Below are 18,432 nucleotides of genomic sequence, written 5' to 3' on the forward strand. Positions count from 1 at the left end.
GTAAGAAAGCGGTGTTCTTTATAAAAGAAGCGCTTCAGAAATAGTTGAAATTTCATTTATTAGGACTCATGCACTCAAAAAACTCAACTAGCCACTTGCTTGATTTGCTAAATAAAAATATGTCTGATTAATAAGAATATAACGAGTTTACTTGTGTTAAATGATTCATTCTTGTTAGTTGGAACTAAATTAAGAAATAATTGAATGAAATAGATCTGCACTTGTTGATTCAATGAGATTGAGGCGCTTCATATCAACAATTCTCTCTGGTGAGTCACACTGCGCATGCTCAGTACTGCGGCGGGAAGTTCGGGGACACGCGGCCGGGCTCAAATGTACTGTGGAGAAGGCTGAAATTCCTGACGTTTTGTGAGCGGTCTAACGTTAATCGTTCTGCATCCTTGATATTGAGGGTAAGTACCTGATATATGTACCTATTTGTAATTATTACTGTGGGATAAAACTAAGTTATTAGACACTGTTGCGATGTTTCTAAGCAGGCCTATTTTCCCAGACTTGAAGCACATGTGTTGGTTCAATTCTGTGTCTTTGTCGATACGAGTTTCACCTTAACGTTAAAGGGGAATATCATGGCAAGTCTAGCAATTTTTTCGCTGATTTTCAGCAAATATAACTCTACCCCAACAATGGGAGGGTAAAACAGGAGATAAATTGAATGCAGACGTCAGAGTCGAAAACATCATACACCCGTTTTTTCCCCGTTTTTTTTTTCTGTTTGTAAGTTAATGTAACGTTAGCGTAATGTGCCATTTTTATGTTGGCCTGGCCTTCATGTATGTATATCAGCAAAATATTAATTTAAACGTTCTGTATCTAGCCATTTCTGTCTTTTCAAACATGTTACTTAATGCTACCCAGCTTATTGATTACAGTGTGCAAAAATTGTCAAGTAAAATCTATGATGCAGTCGACCATATTTGAAGTGTCCTAATAAATGGCAGTTAAAGTTATGATTGAATAGGTATACATGTTTTATTTATGGAATATACTTATTAATATAAGTAAAACTTTATATTTAGTAACAGCAGCCAGTAGTGGTATTTTCTTTGGCCCATTTTTTGTAGTCAGTCTTATACACTTTTTTTCTTTACTTTTTTTACAGCGAAAATTATTCTTTTCTTCATACAAAAGATGAAATACATCACAATATAAAGCTGTCCCCATGCTCTTCTGGTGTGAACCTCACCTTAATTACATGTAAGTAGTTTTTCTTAACACTCACATATAATGTATAACTAACTATCCTTGATTACTGACCTTTCCTTTTCTTTCTCTTTCAGTGACGTTTATTTGGCAGTGCAGGCAGTGTGTTACAAAGGAGAGTTGTAGGTACAAATTGCTTAAGCATTATAAACTACACCATTGTTTTGGAAACGACAATCATTATGTTTGTGTATATTTAAATTGTGTATATTTAATAGTCATTCTCAATGCATTTTCTTCCCAAAGAGTACTCTTAAGCTGTGCCGCCACTGAAGTTTGAGTTAATCTTGTCCCCACCCCACAGAATGACACTATACATACCCGAAGAGCCTGTGTCATCAAGTCTCTGTGCACCTACTTGAATGAAGACCCTGAAAAACTAGTGAAGGCATATTTGGTGAGTTGATAAGAAAAAATACAGTTTTAAAAGCCCATTGAATCTGTACTTGGGCCGTGTTTTCCCCTATTTGCTACAACAAACATGTGACTTGAGAGAACACTTAACTTTGTCAAATAACTGAGCTGGACAAATTGTTTATTTATAGGAAACTGATGGTACACAGTTCATATGTGAATTGGTTGATGCACGAAAACAAATATTTTTTTATTCAAATCGGTTGAGCTCTCAAGGGGCCTAATTTGCATTTAAAAAAAATGGCATCAGAAACTGTACATGTATGCTTTTGTTTTATTGCAGTGCATTATATTCCAAAGTGGTTCTAATGTTTTAGCCACCTAATTTATTTTAAATATGGTGGCCAAATAAATTATTACAATCTTATAATATAATGCACCACATTATACTCCAGCACCCACTGTGACCTCAATAATAAACAGTAGAATTATCACCTTTCTGACAGTTTCATCTTAAAAACTGAATAATTATAACCTTGTAAATGTAGGATTCACAGCAGAGCTCCTGTATTGGATTGAAGTTTACTTTACAGGTTTACCTAATAAAGTGGCCAGTGAGTGTTTAAGTGTGCATTTCTTGTAATAAATATTTGAGCTAATTTTTGCTTGTGCTCTTATCCCACAGGATTCAGAATTTGAGTCACAAAGTACCATGGAGCAAACTGTGATAGGAGTGTATGTCATACTGAAGGAGGGAGCGCTGCCTAACGATGACCCAGCAGACATTGGTGTCCTTGAAGGTGTGGAAGTGCTCAGTGACTTGAATAGTCAGGCTTGTGCTCTGTTATTTGGACTGATATACTGTTTGAACCTGAGTTACCCACCAGAGCTCAAATGCACTTTTGAAGTCTTGCAGAAGATCTTTCTAAATCTAAATGGACCGATGTTATCATCCAAGGCACAGTTCCTCAAAAACAAGCTTTTGGAGTAAGTGAGCTTGAAAAAGATGGACTGAGACTACAACAGTGTTTTAACAAAGGGACAACTGACTGGAGCAGTTGTTACACACTTGCTATAAATTCATGTTTGTTCAAATTTTACTTTTATTTTTTTTTTGTGTGTGTGTCAAGGCCAAGGTTTACACTTACAAATTCCCAAAATGGGTATTATTAAAATGGCTTAATTTTTAAGATGTGAAGGAACATAAGCTACACTGGTAATTTAGAATTATCAAAATAATTTTCATGTGATTTCATCACAGCAAGCTGCTGTAAGGTTTTTATTTTTTTAAGGTATGTATTTATTTATTTTTATGTTTTATATATACACCAGTATTTCATCAGACAATCTTTTTTTATTATTATTTTACAGCTCAAATTGTTACTCACAATTGTTTGTTAAATTCATGTTTATTTTCAAATGTAACATTTTTCTGTATCAGGCCGTGGTCTACCTTACAAATTCCCAAAAAGGAAAGTGTTAAAATTGCTTAATTTTTAGAAGTGTTAAGAAAAAAGGGGCGTTAAAGTCCTGCAAGCGTTGCTTGGGGATCAGTTTTCTCAAGAGCCAAGATTTTGTTAGCTAAATGTTTCTTATATATCATGTTACAAACACTCAGATGAATGGGATACTTAAAGTGAAGAAAGCAGTTCAGACTTAACTGGTGCATGTTAAAGCCCAATTAAAAAAAAATTTTTTTTAAATTGTTTGCATGTGTTCTGTGTTTTTTTTGTACACTCGAAGTAATCTCACTAAATTAACTAAGAATGAACATGTAACTCAAAAAAGATTAAAATGAGTTTAATGGAAATGTTAATATCATGTTTAACCAACACATCTATTTTGTGTTCAAATAATATGATAAAGGTTGGTTGACTTAACTTGGTTTGTTTAGATGGAATATAGGTGGCATGATAAAATCATGTTCATCCAATGAATTTTTTTTTTGAGTGTGGGATATTATAAAAAATAATCCAAACTATAATAGCCTAGCCTACATATTTTTAAATTGTATCATATATTGCTGCCATAATAACCCATAATAACCCAATAAACCCAATTTGTATGTGCTTTCGTCTCTTTCCCATTTTTGTTCGCTGAGGTGGAGCTGCGATGAAATTTTGTTCTTGTAAATACTTTACAGCATTTCAATAATAATAAAAGTGTACATCTTACGTATGGTGCTCGGCAGTGATCAAAAAGGATTTTAACAGTGTATTTTGAATTTCTTCTTGTAAACTCAGAGATGTGGATTCAGACGGCAATTAAATCACCACACGACCTGTTTGTCAAAAAACAGTAGGTACTAATTTGGACAGGGATTTTTATTGCGGGTTGGGTGAGAAAAGACACTGATATTATGGATTCGGATGGCACTAAAATCACCGACTTACTGCTGTAAATGTTTAAAATACCGTATGAGCCCATGAGAAACAATATTAGCGTCTGAATAGGACTTGACTGACAGTAGCCTATGCTTTCACTGACCTTTAAAAGCGCTTTTTAATTAAATTAAATTAATTAAATGTTAATTAAATTTGTTTTTATTAATTAATTAATAATTCCCATTTTTTTTTTGTTGTGGTGAAGCTGCAATGAAATATTGTTCTTGTAAATACTTTCCAGCATTTCAGTAAAAAAAAAAAAAAAGTGTAGCCTAAATAAGAAGGTTTCGGGAAACGCTGAAACCTTGAGTCCTCTGACGTTACAAGGTGCTGTAGCCATTAAAGAAAACGTATTTAGGTTAATATATATGTTCAATATTATAATATACGTTTTTATTTATTTAATCTATGGTTATGAAAAGTGAACACTGAACAGCATTATAAGAGGCGCAATATGACATGGTCAGACATGATTATGACCACTTCATAGGTTTGTTTTGTAGAAAGACTTTCTTTAAAGTGAATTTCGTTTTGTATAAATTGTATCTTAATTTTAATAAATTTTTCATCAACCAATTGCAGATATAAAAACAAGCAAATATAACAGACAATAATCATGGAGGCGCCTGCGCGGTCACTTGCATTGCACGTTAACTGGAGCGCATCTCATCCTAACTTAACGAAACTCAGTGTATGCCTCACACAGACATGAGAAATACATCAAATGCACAAAGCTTGAAATGTCTTTAAACGAAATAATTCAAAACGAAAAAAAAAATTAAGGTTATAACATGGTGTTATTCAAAAAACGTTTTCCACTTGTCTAGTTCAGGGTGCTTGCAAGAAAAGTTCTCAAAGTGATTATAGCTGAAAGCTGCTCGGGAATTCTTTTCTCATTAGAATCATACTGTAACGCAATGAAACATTCAAACTGCTTTATAATGGTAAAAAAAAATGTTTATTAGCCTACTTATTTTGTAATTTAAATTTAATCTACTGTCAAAACTGAGCTAAATACATAAGCCTATATAACATAGGCTATGGCTACCGAGCCAGGAACATATAATTCACAAAAAGGCAACATTGTGATAGTGCATAGGGAAGATCAATTAGAGAGCACGTAGCTCTAACAAAATAACAAAAAAACAACCACAACATAACACTCTATTCATTGAACATTTAAAGTAATGACATGTTAACTGAACGAATATTTAGGCCCTGAACAAGAGGCTGAGGTCAACCCCCACTACACGTTTAGCTTTCTAAAAAAGCAACATTATTTGAGCTCAGAGGCTCAAAGTAGCCTACTTAATAGTCTCATCCTGCTATCAAGCCACGGCCTACATGTAAAGAAAACCATGGCCTATACCTTACCCGGCTACACAAGGCGGAGTCGCCTGGGTTTTGAATTAAAGATGCTTATGATCTCGTCATAATCCAGTGTTTCTGTCAGTTCTCTTTCAAAGGATAACAGGGTCAAATTGTTCAAGCGTTCAGTCACCATTGATGCTCTCAAGCGAGTGTTGATCCTGTGAGTAGCGGAGAAAAGTCTTTCAACACTGCAGGACGTCATGGGTAGTGTGATGATGGCCCTTAACAGACGGTTCATTCCGGGGAAAATATCAGCAGCGCAGGCATCCAACAATTCAATTAGTGAGGGCATTTTGTCTTTGTCAGCTTTGCCCTTGATGAATTGGGTAAAAAAGGCAAATTCCGCATCACAGACTGTTATCCCATACAAGCTGCAAGGAGATTTGATCAGTTCTTGTGTGCCAAAAGTGGTGGATCCTGGGATGAGGGCAGCTGAAGCTCGCATTATTCCGTAGGTGTCGTCTTTAAATCGGCTGTTCAATTCAGCCATCTCGTTATCCAGAATACAGTTCCAGAGTGCTCTCAGATCACCATTATTTTTGATAGCGGATGTTTTTCCCAATGTTGTGGTGACAATAGACTGACTAAACTTTGCAGGCAGCTTTCGCTCACGAGACATTATCAGATCCCAGCATGCTATCTCGTATTTATCCATCAACTCCTCTGTCAATCTGAGAACTTTGTCAAAGTCACCATCTGAATCATCTCGAAAAGTGGCAAGGGTGGCTTTCAATGTTTCAATTAAGGAGATGCAGTCTGTCACGCAGATTGCTGGACTTTGCAGCCCCTTTGTGGCAAAATCGCTGCACTGAAACAACTTGCAAAACACAACAAGCATGAAAATGAACTTTTTTGTTTGCATCTGTTGTAATAGGTTATCTGCATCTAGTTTTGTCTGTCCACTTGTCTCAGAATACTCAGCAAGAGTCTCAAGTAACACGTCTAGCATTTCTAAAACTTTATGAACAGATCCTGATTTAGAGCTCCACCTGGTGTCACATGACCTTTCCAGTTCCTTACATGGGCGTTCTGGATGCATTTCCTTCTGAAGTTCCACAAACCGAGCGTGCCTCTGGGCCCCAGTGAAGAAGTTGTGTATCTGATTGATGACAGTGAAAAAAGTACTGACGTGTCCAGATGATTCCGCAGCAGCACAAAGCACTAAATTCAGTCTGTGGGAATTACAGTGTACATACACAGCTTTGGGAAATGTCTCTTTCAAGATAGATTGAACGCCTCCTCTGTGCCCAGACATGACCGATGCCCCATCAAAACAGAACCCGACACAGAGAGAAGGGTCCAAACCAAGTGGTTCTAGAATTTCAAGGATCCTCTGCGATATTCCTTGAGCAGACAGGTCAGCTGTTTTGACAAAGCCCAGCGCTCGTTCTTTGATTGTCCCACTATGGATAAATCGAACACAGACAGCAACTAGCTCGCGTTTCGAAACATCTTTAAACTCATCTGCAAGTATGGCAAAATATGTGGGCCTAGGCTGTTCTTGCATCTCCGTTTTTATCTTCCTGAGTAGAAGTGAAGCGGCAGCCTCAAGCAGCTCGTCCTGAATGTGGTGGGACATGAGTGTAGCATTTCGTGGCAGTTCAACAAGTTTTTTTTTTATTTCTGGGTCGTACTTCGATATAAACTCGAATAGCTCCAAAAAATTCCCCTTGTTTAACGCTTCCTGAGTTTCCCGGTGCCCTCTCAGGGGTATCTCCATTTTGGCACACTGCATGACAACATCCAGCACAACTTTGACGTGCTGTCGATTACGTTCAATGAACGAAATGGAATCTCCGTGCATCTGATTTAATATAGTACCGCTGCCTTGTTGCGCATGACTTTGTTTGTAGGAGAGTAATTTTACAAGTGCAGAAGCATGTAGCTTGCTAGACTGATGCTTCTCACAGACCTGGCCGATACGTTTCCAATTTTTGAAACCCTCTTTAGTAAAAGTCCCCTCAGTGTGCTGTTCAGGAAAATGCCGACAGGCTTTACAAAAAATCAGGTCTTTCGACTGGCTATATTCAATCCAGTTGAACCTTTCATACCACTTGGCGTTGAAGCTTCGATATTTCCCATCAATTATGGTACTCGGGAATGCCTGTAGATGAGGTTGGGTAGCAGGTTCCCCCAGAGCTGACAGATCCGACGGTGCAATTAAGTGTAGCAGTGATCGTCGATTAGCCATAGGCAGATCTGCTTGCCGGTTAGCATCAGTGGAGGTCGTCGGTTCGGAGTTAATCTCCGCTCCATTCTCAGAGCCAGTGGTTGTTCCATTACGATCCACAGATTGGTCCTCCAAATAATTATTAATCTCAATACGAGGTTTTTTAAAAAAATGAGTGAGAGTAACTTGTTTGGCCATACTAAGAAAAATCAAGATTCCGTACACTTCTAGCGAACGTTATAACCGTTGGTTGTTCGCGTCATAGATGGTTCGCGCCAGATTACAATAGAGCGCGCTACGATGTTGCATTGACCAATGAAAACAAGTCACCAACACACTTAAATATTAAATAGTTATCAGGCTTACTTATAATTTTACTGTTTTAACATAACATGTTATAGATGAAATACACCACATAAAGTAGTATCCATATTTAACAATACAGAGTAGTATTTTATTTATTTTTTTATTTCTGATTGGGCGGGCCAGCTGTCAATGTGGGCGGGCCCAGGCCCGTCCAGGCCCGCCCACAGCTCCGCGCCTGCTCTGACGACAGCGCCAACCACTGCCCTGAAGCCAATGCCCCAATGTGAGTCTGACCAGGGGTGTGAACTACTGTGGCAGGGGGAATGGTGGGCTTGGACACAGAGAACTGGTTATAGACTGGGACACCGAGATACTGTCTCCCTCCCTTAATTAACTGTGCTTTCATCTGTGAAGTAACAACAGATAAGTGAAATAATCACGTTGGTCCCCTTTGGAAAACGTGTAGATGTCACAGTTTAACGCCCTCAAACGTGAATCTTACACGTTCCCTCAAACGTGAATCTTACACGAAAGTTACCCTCAAACGTGAATCTTACACGTACCATTATCCCGGGACGTTTGCTAATCCTACCCCAATCTAATCATAACCATTTCGTAAAACTAAGTTACGTAGGCTACAATTATAAAGAAAAACAACAGACAGACAAGTATAATCACAATAATTTATTTATTGAGAAAATGTCAAAATCGGTACCAAAAGTTGTTCACGTGACGATGTGTCGCAGTCTTCTCTGGCAGTGGTTTTGTATGAGGTAACAGAGCAGAATTTAAGTTATTAATTCAAATCCATGAATATGTTAATCCGTCTTCGGTTCGGTAGTTCGGTTAGCTCTGAGGGCTGCGCGCTTCATTTCAAATGTGAATGTGCATGACGCAATCTGTGACGAAGCAGGCGAGGCGAGAGCCAATGAGCGTTTGATATTGCCGTAACCATAGTAACCTTGAGGGCGCAATTTTTGAATTTGAATTCATAACAAGCGCGGGGTTTGACGTTTACGGTCAAGATGACGATTACTGGATAAAGGGCTGAGTTTGGATCTTTTTCTTGCAAATAATATATGGATTCTGAAGGTTTGGATTACATCAAGCTAATAAAATGTATGTATTTTGTGAATCGATGTTGTGTTGTAAGGTTAGTATATTATGGTTATTAGGAACGATAAATAAATTATTGTGATCATACTCGTCTGTCTGTTGTTTTTCTTTATAATTGTTGCCTAGGTAACGTTAGTTTTAAAGGGTTAGTTCACCCAAAAATGAAAATTCTGTCAGTAATTACTCACCCTCATGTTGTTCCAACCATGTAAGTCTTTCGTTCATCTTCGGAACACAAATTAAGATATTTTTGATGAAATCTGACAGAATTTTGACTCCTCCATAGGCTTCCAGTGTGACCGAAACTCACCGGCCCAGAATAGTTATTAAAACATCGTTAAAATAGTCCAAGTAACTACAGTGGCACTACATTAAGTTTATCATGCGACGAGAATACTTTTTGTGCGCAAAAACAAACAAAAATAACGACTTTATTCCACTTTTCATTTCCTTCTCTCTGGGCCTCGTAGTGTTTTTGCGCTGCGCGTCTGTGTTGTACGTCATCACGCAACACACACATGACCGGCGTCGGCCAATAGTGAGCCTACGTGGTGACGTGCAACACAGACGCGCAGCGCAAAAACACTACGAGGCCCAGAGAGAAGGAAATGAAAAGTGGAATAAAGTCGTTATTTTTGTTTGTTTTTGCGCACAAAAAGTATTCTCATCGCTTGATATACTTAAGATTGAGCCACTGGAGTCACTTGGACTATATTAACGATCTCTTTAATAACTTTTCTGGGCCAGCAAGTTTCGGTCACATAGAAGCCTATGGAGGAGTGAAACATGGCTCAGATTTCATCAAAAATATCTTAATTTGTGTTCCGAAGATGAACGAAGGTCTTACGCGGTTGGAACAACATGAGGGTGAGTAATAACTGACAGAATTTTCATTTTTGGGTGAACTAACCCTTTAAGAAATGGTTATGGTTAGGTTTAGGGGTAGGATTTGTGGCTCAAACTATCTTTTAATGCCATATTGTTCATAAAAATGCCATTTTCATACACATATCTGTCCATACGTTTTATCATTTTAATATTGTCCATAAAATGGGTATGTTTAGGTGTGGGAGTAGAAGGGATCTTACATTTATAATCTATAAAATGGTAAGGAAATTGTACAGATATCTTCAATGGCAAACGTGTAAGATTCACGTTTGAGGGCGTTAAACTGTGACATCTACACGTTTTCCAAAGGGGAGACCAACGTGATTATTTCACGTCTTGTCGTGATACCGGGTTGCGTCATCATACAAACCCTTTACAGATAAGGGTTTGGTCCAGATGATCAATCTTGATAAAACTGTTGACAGATACTTTTTGTTTATGTGCAGTACATGTATACATGGTTTTAAAGAAGAGCCACTTGACACAAAAATGCCACTGAACTTGTTTGGGTGTTAAAGAAGCAATGACCATGGCTTTATGATTATGTATTTAGTTGTGTAATTTCATTTCTTTCTTGCTACTTTTGCGTATTTACTTAACATGCTGCATGTTTTCATATTGTTTTGTGTAGAGTGTGCCAGGCAATGGCTGTTGAGGTGGCAGACACTTTAGAACAGTTTGTTGGAAGTTTGGAAGCTGACAATTCTCCCGCCGTTTATTTTGCTGACATGTTGCAAAACATTGATTATGGAAAACATATCTTTAATCTGTGGTGCGCAAATGCTATAGGCCTACATAAATGACTGTACATTTAAAATCATATTCTTAAGTAACTTGGATACAGTAAATATCTAAAAACCGATTAGAACTAAAGAACAATAAAAGTTGACATATTTTTTTTCATGCGTCACTGATTCAATCTTATATGAAATAGCAAACCATAAGATGAGAGAAATGGGGGGGGGGGAATGTGGTATAAAATTTGATAAAAAAAAGTAAAACAGCAGTAAAGTGAAATATTACAATTTAAAAGTACTTTTTTAATTTGGTGAAATGTAATTTATTTTTTTGAAAGACTGATTTTCTTTTTCATATGAAATGATCCTTCACATGATCCTTCCGAAATCATTCTGATATGCTGATTTTTCTTATTATGAATTTTGAAAACATTTGTGGTGCTTAATATTTTTCTTGAAACTATGCATATTACAATGTAAAATTGCCACTTTTGATCAGTTTAATGCCAGCTGAAAAAATAATTGATTTCCTTAAAACACACACACACACACACACACACACACACACACACACACACACACACACACACACACACACACACACACACACACACACACACACACACACACAGAGAGAGAGAGAGAGAGAGTGTGTACTGGAAAGATCAAAGCTGAGAAGAGCATGTCAGAATCATTGTTCGTGTTATTTAAAAACATAAGGAAAAGTGTTTCTGTGTAATTGTTTCATAAGAATCTTCTTAACCTGTTTATAGTTATGTAATGAAATAATTACTTTCACTTTTGTATTCTTTCACTTTCTTAAATCTGAGGTAATCAGTTACATAAAGTGTAAGTTAAGAAATTCAGTTTGGCAAGAAGAACTGGCAGATTTTTATTTTGTACTCATACATTTTTATTTCTCTTAACTTGAAATATTTTAGTAAGCTAATTCGTACTACATTTAACTTAAAACGATCATGTTGCTGGTGTGAGTGAGGACTGAAGAGGAGCCAGAGGAAAGGAGAACCCCGATGAAACCGAATGGGTGGAGGGATGAGGCTCAGCCAAAGGCCCGGATGTTCACGGCAGAGGCAGAGTGGCGAATGACCAAGGCGGAGCGGAGGGAAAAGGGAGCCCCGTGGAGCCAGAAGGATGGCAGGATGGCACGGAACCATGGTGGAGCTGACCAGTCGACAGGCCGAGGTGGAATAATGGGCTTGGAGGTCCAAAGTCAAGTCAAGTCATCTTCATTTATATAGCGCTTTTAACAATGTACATTGTCTCAAAGCAGCTTCACAGAGATAAGCGTATAATTTAAGGTAACAGAGATTGTTTTGGCTTTATAGCAGAGTTAAGTTATTTTCCATCTAAAGTTAGTTTTGATTGATTTGCTTCCGTCGCAACGATCATTTGTTATTAAATTAGGGGCCGCTAAGACGACACCATTCCCTCTACACAGACGCGAACCTGTGAGAAACGCTGATGGCGTTCACATGCGCATTTAGAATGGGTTCTATAGTTATGTGCATTTGAAAATACGCAGGTTTGGAATTCCCTACAAGCCAAGCCTAAACAAGTACTTGTCTTTCCTTATAAATTTTGATAAATAATTGTATTTTATTTTGTTGCTTTGGGGTAGGAATGCGAAACGAAATTTTCCCGACAACGCCTTATCTGTATAGTGGTAGAGGGATCCTCCATAGGGAGAGACTAGTTGGCACTTCAGCACTGCGTTGTCATCGGTCCAGGCGAAGGTCCTTCGTCAGATCTGGATACGGCCTGGATCCGGCAGGCTGCAGGAAAACCTTGGGATAAACATAGACACTAAAATTAGCGTAGATGCCATTCTTCTCATGATGTAACAAGTACATCAGGATTTATGGGAAGTGTTCCCGGTTCCGGCTGACCTAATCTATGGTGGAGCCAGAGGATCCGGAGATGGGCCGAGGATCTGTCTGGAGTCGATAAAGAAGGAGGCAGTGGGAGGCTAGGCGGGGCCATTAGCAATGAAGGAGACTTGGTCGACGACACAGACTTGGCACTGGGTGGGACAAGTGGCGATGAAGGAGACTTGCAGCTAAGCAGGACCCGTGGTGACGAAGGAAACCAGAAACTGGATGAGATCAGCGGCGACTGGAGGTCTTGAAACATTGCATTATCCTGATCATTCAATAAACATTTATAGGGGACCCATCTCATAGCATGCACCTTAATGACGGGGGTGTGGAAGGGGCTCCTATCCTTTCCTCAAACTCGACTAAAACACCCTCTGGGATGGAAGTTGTTGCCAGCTCTTGCTATGGTCAGACTGCCTGATAAATTTGGGCTCACAATCTGGGTCTGCGGTGGGCTTTAGCTCATAGTCCGTGATGGGAGTGGTGTGCGACTGGATGGGCTCTGAGTCAGGTGTGGATGCTGGGCGGTTGAGATCCTCCTTGTCCTACTTGTCTATATTTTTCTTTAAATAAAAATAAAAAAATAAAGCAAAAACATTAGGGATTTACAATGAAAATAAAAAGGGCCAAGCCGTAAACATTTATTTTAATAGTACAGCCACAAGATGTTAACAATAGGTGTTAACAAGATTTTAGTGTGAACATTTTTTACTTGAGTGTTTACTTTAACACTTTACAATAAGGTCTCATTTGTTAACATTAGTTAATGTATTAACTAACATGAACTAACAATGAGAAATACATTTGTTACAGTATTTGTTTATCTTTGTTAAAATTAGTTAATAAAAATACAATTGTTCATTGTTTGTTCATGTTAGTTTACAGTGCATTAACTAATGTTATCAAATCTAACTTTTGATTTTAATAATGCATTAGTAAACGTTTTAAGATTAGGAAATATTAATAAATGCTGTAGAAGTATTGTTCATTCTTAGTTCATGTTAACTGAAGTAATGTTAACCAATGAAATATTGTAAAGTGTAATGTTATAATCAAATTTATAACTTCGTTGTCATGACAATGCAACACCATACACTGCAAAACTGAAACCTTTTCTGATGCTTTATGAATTCAGTTATGTAATTACATTGCAATCCTTGTTAAATTGCATTACATTACTTCAGAATGACTTTACCGCAGAAGGCGAGGTTTTTATTTTCTTGTTGGGTTTTAATTGAGGTTTACATTCAATTTATAATAAACAACCTTGTACAGGTTTTAAGCATCACATGTTCTTACCAAACACACAAAAAAAAATTCCAATTGCATCATGTGACAGTGGCACGAGGACAAATGTGTGCAAGTTTGCACAAAAACTATTCAGTCAATGAACATTCTAAGTTCATAAGAACCAGTGACATCAGAGTTCTGCCCAAATTCTTCTCCACCCAGCAGAAGATCTTGATCCACTGCATAATTTTGTACAGTAGGAGTTTCCCTTCCCTGATCAGGAAACAAACTACAGCTATAAAAACAAACCTGACAGTCATTCACCAGCATCTCCAAACCTTGTGGTTGTGAGAAGAGGACTGCTGAAACCAGCTGACAAGTCTAAGATCAAGAAAAGGTTGGTTTTGTTTCAAACAAAATAATTATGCTGGTTTATTTGTTCGTTTATGTTATGTAGAGTTTAAGAAGACTTAACATCATGTACATTTGATTTCTGTTTAATGTATATGACGAGACAAATACTCTGTGTTGCAGCACAATGAAAGCTTGTCAGTGCATCCTGCTACTCTTCAGCTGCCAGATTCTTTATACTCGAGGTAAACGATGAATGTGTGTTTGGGGTTTCAGAATCATATCATGATACTAACAATTGCAGAATAATTCAAATGAATCCAACCCAAATATTTCCATAGCTTTAGAGTGTGAAGTGATTCCTGGTACCCTGAAGCAGATTGATGCTGGATTAGGCTCAGTGGGTGGAGTCAACAATGACAGTGAAGTTTTCCTATTTCTGGGAAACAGATTTACAAAAATAACTGCATCACTGAAGCACATTACTGTTGGACCGGCTGGACAGTTCGGAGTGAGTCCAACAAACATCGTCTTCAAGTTTCAGAGCGGAATCTTCAGGCCGATTCAAGGTTAATAAAAAAAAAAAAGAAAAAGAAAAGAAAATTAGGCTCAAAATACTGAATGCAGATTATCTTATCTGCCCATATTTTGTCTGACTTTCCCCTTCAATCTCTTTGTTTTAAGGAATATCAGGAGGTTTAAAGCAGGTGGATGCTGGAAGTGAGATTGTCGCAGGTGTTAATCCGATAGACGACGTCTTCTGCATTAACAAGGATACTAACAGCAATGGGCCACCTGCAAATGCTGCTTGGACACAACTCACAGGAAGGCTGAAGTACTACAGCTGTGGCCCGTACAGCTGTTGGGGGGTGAACTTTACAGATAATGTCTTCCTCAAAAGGGTAAGAGTAAAATCCAGAGTGGAAGGCCTTGAACAAAAAGAAAAATCCTAAGTACACAGTATCAGACGAGTGAGTTGTTTGCATCTTTTGTTTCTCAGAATGTGACGGGTTCTTCCTGTGGTGGGTCAGCTTTTTCGGAGATTGTTAATGGATCTTTGTCAATGGTCGAAGTAGCAACTGACGGCAGCGTCTATGGTGTCAACTCTCAGGGGTCTTTGTTGCAAAGGTGAGCTGAAAATAGCACTGAAAGCTTGTGTTAAGAAACCTTCTAAAAATGAACAACAGTAAAATTTAATAATAATTTTTAGTTATTAGAAACCTCTCATTCTTATCTGTTTTAGACTCGGGGTCTCTCCATCAAATCCCGCTGGCATAGAATGGCAAAGGATTGCCGCCTGTCCCTTTGGCCACAAACATGTGACCTATGATGTGGGGTGGCTGTGGGTCATCTGTATTGATGGATCCATCAGAAGATGTACTTGAATGTCCATCATGCATCTCAGAGGAACACGATCATTAAACATTTTGTTTTTTTCTGTTTAACCAATGAAAGTTGAGTTTTGTTTTTATGCTCATTGAAGTTTGAATATAGAGTTTTGTTTTGCATTGCTATATGTCAATAAAGTTTCAATGAAACTACACAAGAGTTGGACTGCTTCATACTCACCTTTTCTTCATAATCAACTGAAAGTGTATTTTTTTAAATGATTGTCATGAATCATGGAGAAATGCATCAGTTTGTCAGAAATAATTAAAAACTCTTTGCAACAATACACTTACAATTTTAGTCCTTTTGAGGGACTACATTTGTATGTGGATTAACCTCTGGATGTGCATTACTGACATATTTTATTTAGTATTTATGTTCAATATTTAAGTCTTAAAAAACGTCAATCAAGCAATCTTAAACTCTTTGTGCCCATTGGGTATCAATGAAACCTGTTGCTTTATGATTGGATGATGCAGCTGGAGATGACAGAGATGGTTGTCAGGCAATCAATCACATAAAGGCTACTAGAAATTCGCCTCACTCACAACACACTTGGTGAAGGTGGGAAGTTGCTAAAGTACTCTGAAAAAAAATGTGTATGTGTTTGCAGAGGCTCTAATTAGAGCTCAGTCACGAGGCTTTTCATTATAAAAGCCTGTCACAAACTGTGCATACGTTTGCTGATGTGGAGTTTTGGAAGTGACACAGGGTTTATTTGGATCAGTTTAAATTAGTGTGGGATCTGTATGAATAAAGTTTCATGGCATATTTTTGTATTCCTGTGTGGGTTTTATTCTCAGACTTGTAGTAGTCTACACAGCAACCAAATCATCATGGTAACGCAGCAATGCTGGCTGGATGAATTAAACAGGAGAACGGCACAGCCTTGTGGTGCCACACAATATAACATCTAATGGATTTATATGGATTTATATACTATAAGAAAACGAGTATGCAGCGGCTAAAGGTAGCATACAATGATGCAATGAGGTTGCTGCTCCGTGTCCCTAGGTGGCATAGTGTCAGTCATTTGTTTGTGGCTAATAGAGTGCCAACCTGTGAGGCACTCTTAAGGCAACTGGTGTTTGGTTTTATGTGTCGATTGGACAATTCAGTGAACCATATAATTGAAGCCCTTGTCAATCCTCTGAAAAGCTGTTATACTGTAGATACTCTTCGAGGCTTAGACTACACTGGTGTAATAGCCTGTATATTCTATAGGCTATTATGGAATTTTTATGTATTTTTGTATCTCCTTTTTTATGCTGTATGTTGTGTTATATGGACCTGTGTCTGCAATAAAGTTATATATATATTATATCGTGAATGTGGCCACTCACACACAGATTAAACTCTGGGAAAAGCAATTTCTAGCAAGGTAGAAAGTAAGGTTATTTCAAACATGTGTTGTAATGCATATGCATTTGCAGGGGCGGAGTGGCAATCGGGAGAGTCGGGACTTTTCCCGGTGGGCCGGTAGTGTTTTGAGGCCGCGGAGGGCCGGTCTGATAATAGTTATACATTGCGAGTTATTTTAGCAACACCGTCTGGCGGCCTGATGTGCGGCCGCTTCTCGCTGGTCAAACTGTGCAGACTCTCTGCTCAACACAGTATATAAAAGTGCTCAACTCGTTCGGCAGGTCCAACCATGTCTATAGGATTTTCAAAAACATAGGGGGATCAGTGAGCGGCCCCTCCCAAAATCGGGTCGGCCTTTGATGTAAAAAGCCGCCGAACACCTCTTTTTCCTCGTCACGTCTTGGAAGTCTAACGTCCGTGAGAGTGAGTTAAATGATGGAAAGGCAAAAAAGAAAACTGAAAGGTGGCGCTGAGCATGGGCGGCTCTAGGGAGGGGCTAGCAGGTGCTTCAGCACCCCCAAGAAAGACCAAAGCACCCCCAAAAATAATTTCTGGAAGCAATTAGGCTATATTCAGGCTGTAGGCTATTCTATGGAAGCCCTGAACCGCATTTTGAAGCAAAAAGAAAACTTATCTTGTTATTTCGAGATATTAAGACGTTATTTCAACATAATATCTCGTTATTTCGACATAATAAGTCGTTATTTCGACATAATAAGGGGGCATTCTAATCTGCATTAAGCTAGCCTACATTAAGCGTTCTTAGGCCTAATGGTTTTCTATGGGAGGAAATTGCTGTAATTAAACGTTGCGTTCATATTCTGGGCTCATCTGATTTTTAGTACATAGCATTTTTATGATTTTAGTATCATAATGAATAATAAATGCACGCACAATTATCCGTGAACTTGATTTGAACAAACGCCTTTCAACTTGTGCAAAATTCAGAATTAAATTAATGTGCAGCAATTTGCACAAATAGAGAGTCTGTAGGCCTACTGGTGTAGCCATTAAATAAGCGCATTTAGTTTCATATTTGTTAAAATATTATAATGTCATTTCTTTTCCATTTATGTTTATTTATGAAAAGTGAACAGCACAAGTAAGATATGATGCGCTATATATCGAGAGACTTGGAGTGGTGGGTCAGACAGACATGATTTTGACCATTTCATTCAGTTTTGTTTTGTAGAAAACCTTTCATTAAAGTGAATTTCGTTTTGTATAAATTGTATCTTAATTTTAATTATTTTTTTTATCAACCAAATGCCTGGATTTAATAATAAGCAAATATAACAAACAGACAATATAGCCTAATCATGGAGGCGCCCGCGCGGTCAATTGCATTGCACGTTAACTGAGCGCATCTCATCCGAACTAAGTTAACGAAACTCAGTGTATGCCTCACACAGACATGAGAAACACATCAAATACACAAAGCTTGAAATAACTTTAAACGAAATAATTCAAAACGAAAAGAAAAAGGCTACTCTCTGATTATGTAATCATGCATTTCTCTCTATATAGGCGCGTTCACTATGGCGATCGTCAACTTCATCTTTGCAGCCGACACCCGACACTGTCAGAAAACACTAATTTATTACTAAAAATCAATGCACTCATTACCGGATTTACAAATGCACATCTTGCTTGTT

At 38.0% G+C, this 18,432-nt stretch overlaps 1 long non-coding RNA gene across 1 annotated transcript; it reads left to right on the forward strand.

The window, feature by feature from the left end:
• The first annotated feature begins 303 nt into the window (after positions 1–303).
• LOC308689044 lies at positions 304–2,390 on the forward strand. Its single transcript, XR_014029953.1, has 5 exons — positions 304–413; positions 1,124–1,218; positions 1,302–1,350; positions 1,471–1,621; positions 2,264–2,390. It is a non-coding gene; the product is annotated as an uncharacterized lncRNA (long non-coding RNA).
• Positions 2,391–18,432: the final 16,042 nt, after the last annotated feature.

Source organism: Scardinius erythrophthalmus, assembly GCF_964197995.2.
Source record: "Scardinius erythrophthalmus genome assembly, chromosome: 4".
NCBI lineage: Eukaryota > Metazoa > Chordata > Actinopteri > Cypriniformes > Leuciscidae > Scardinius > Scardinius erythrophthalmus.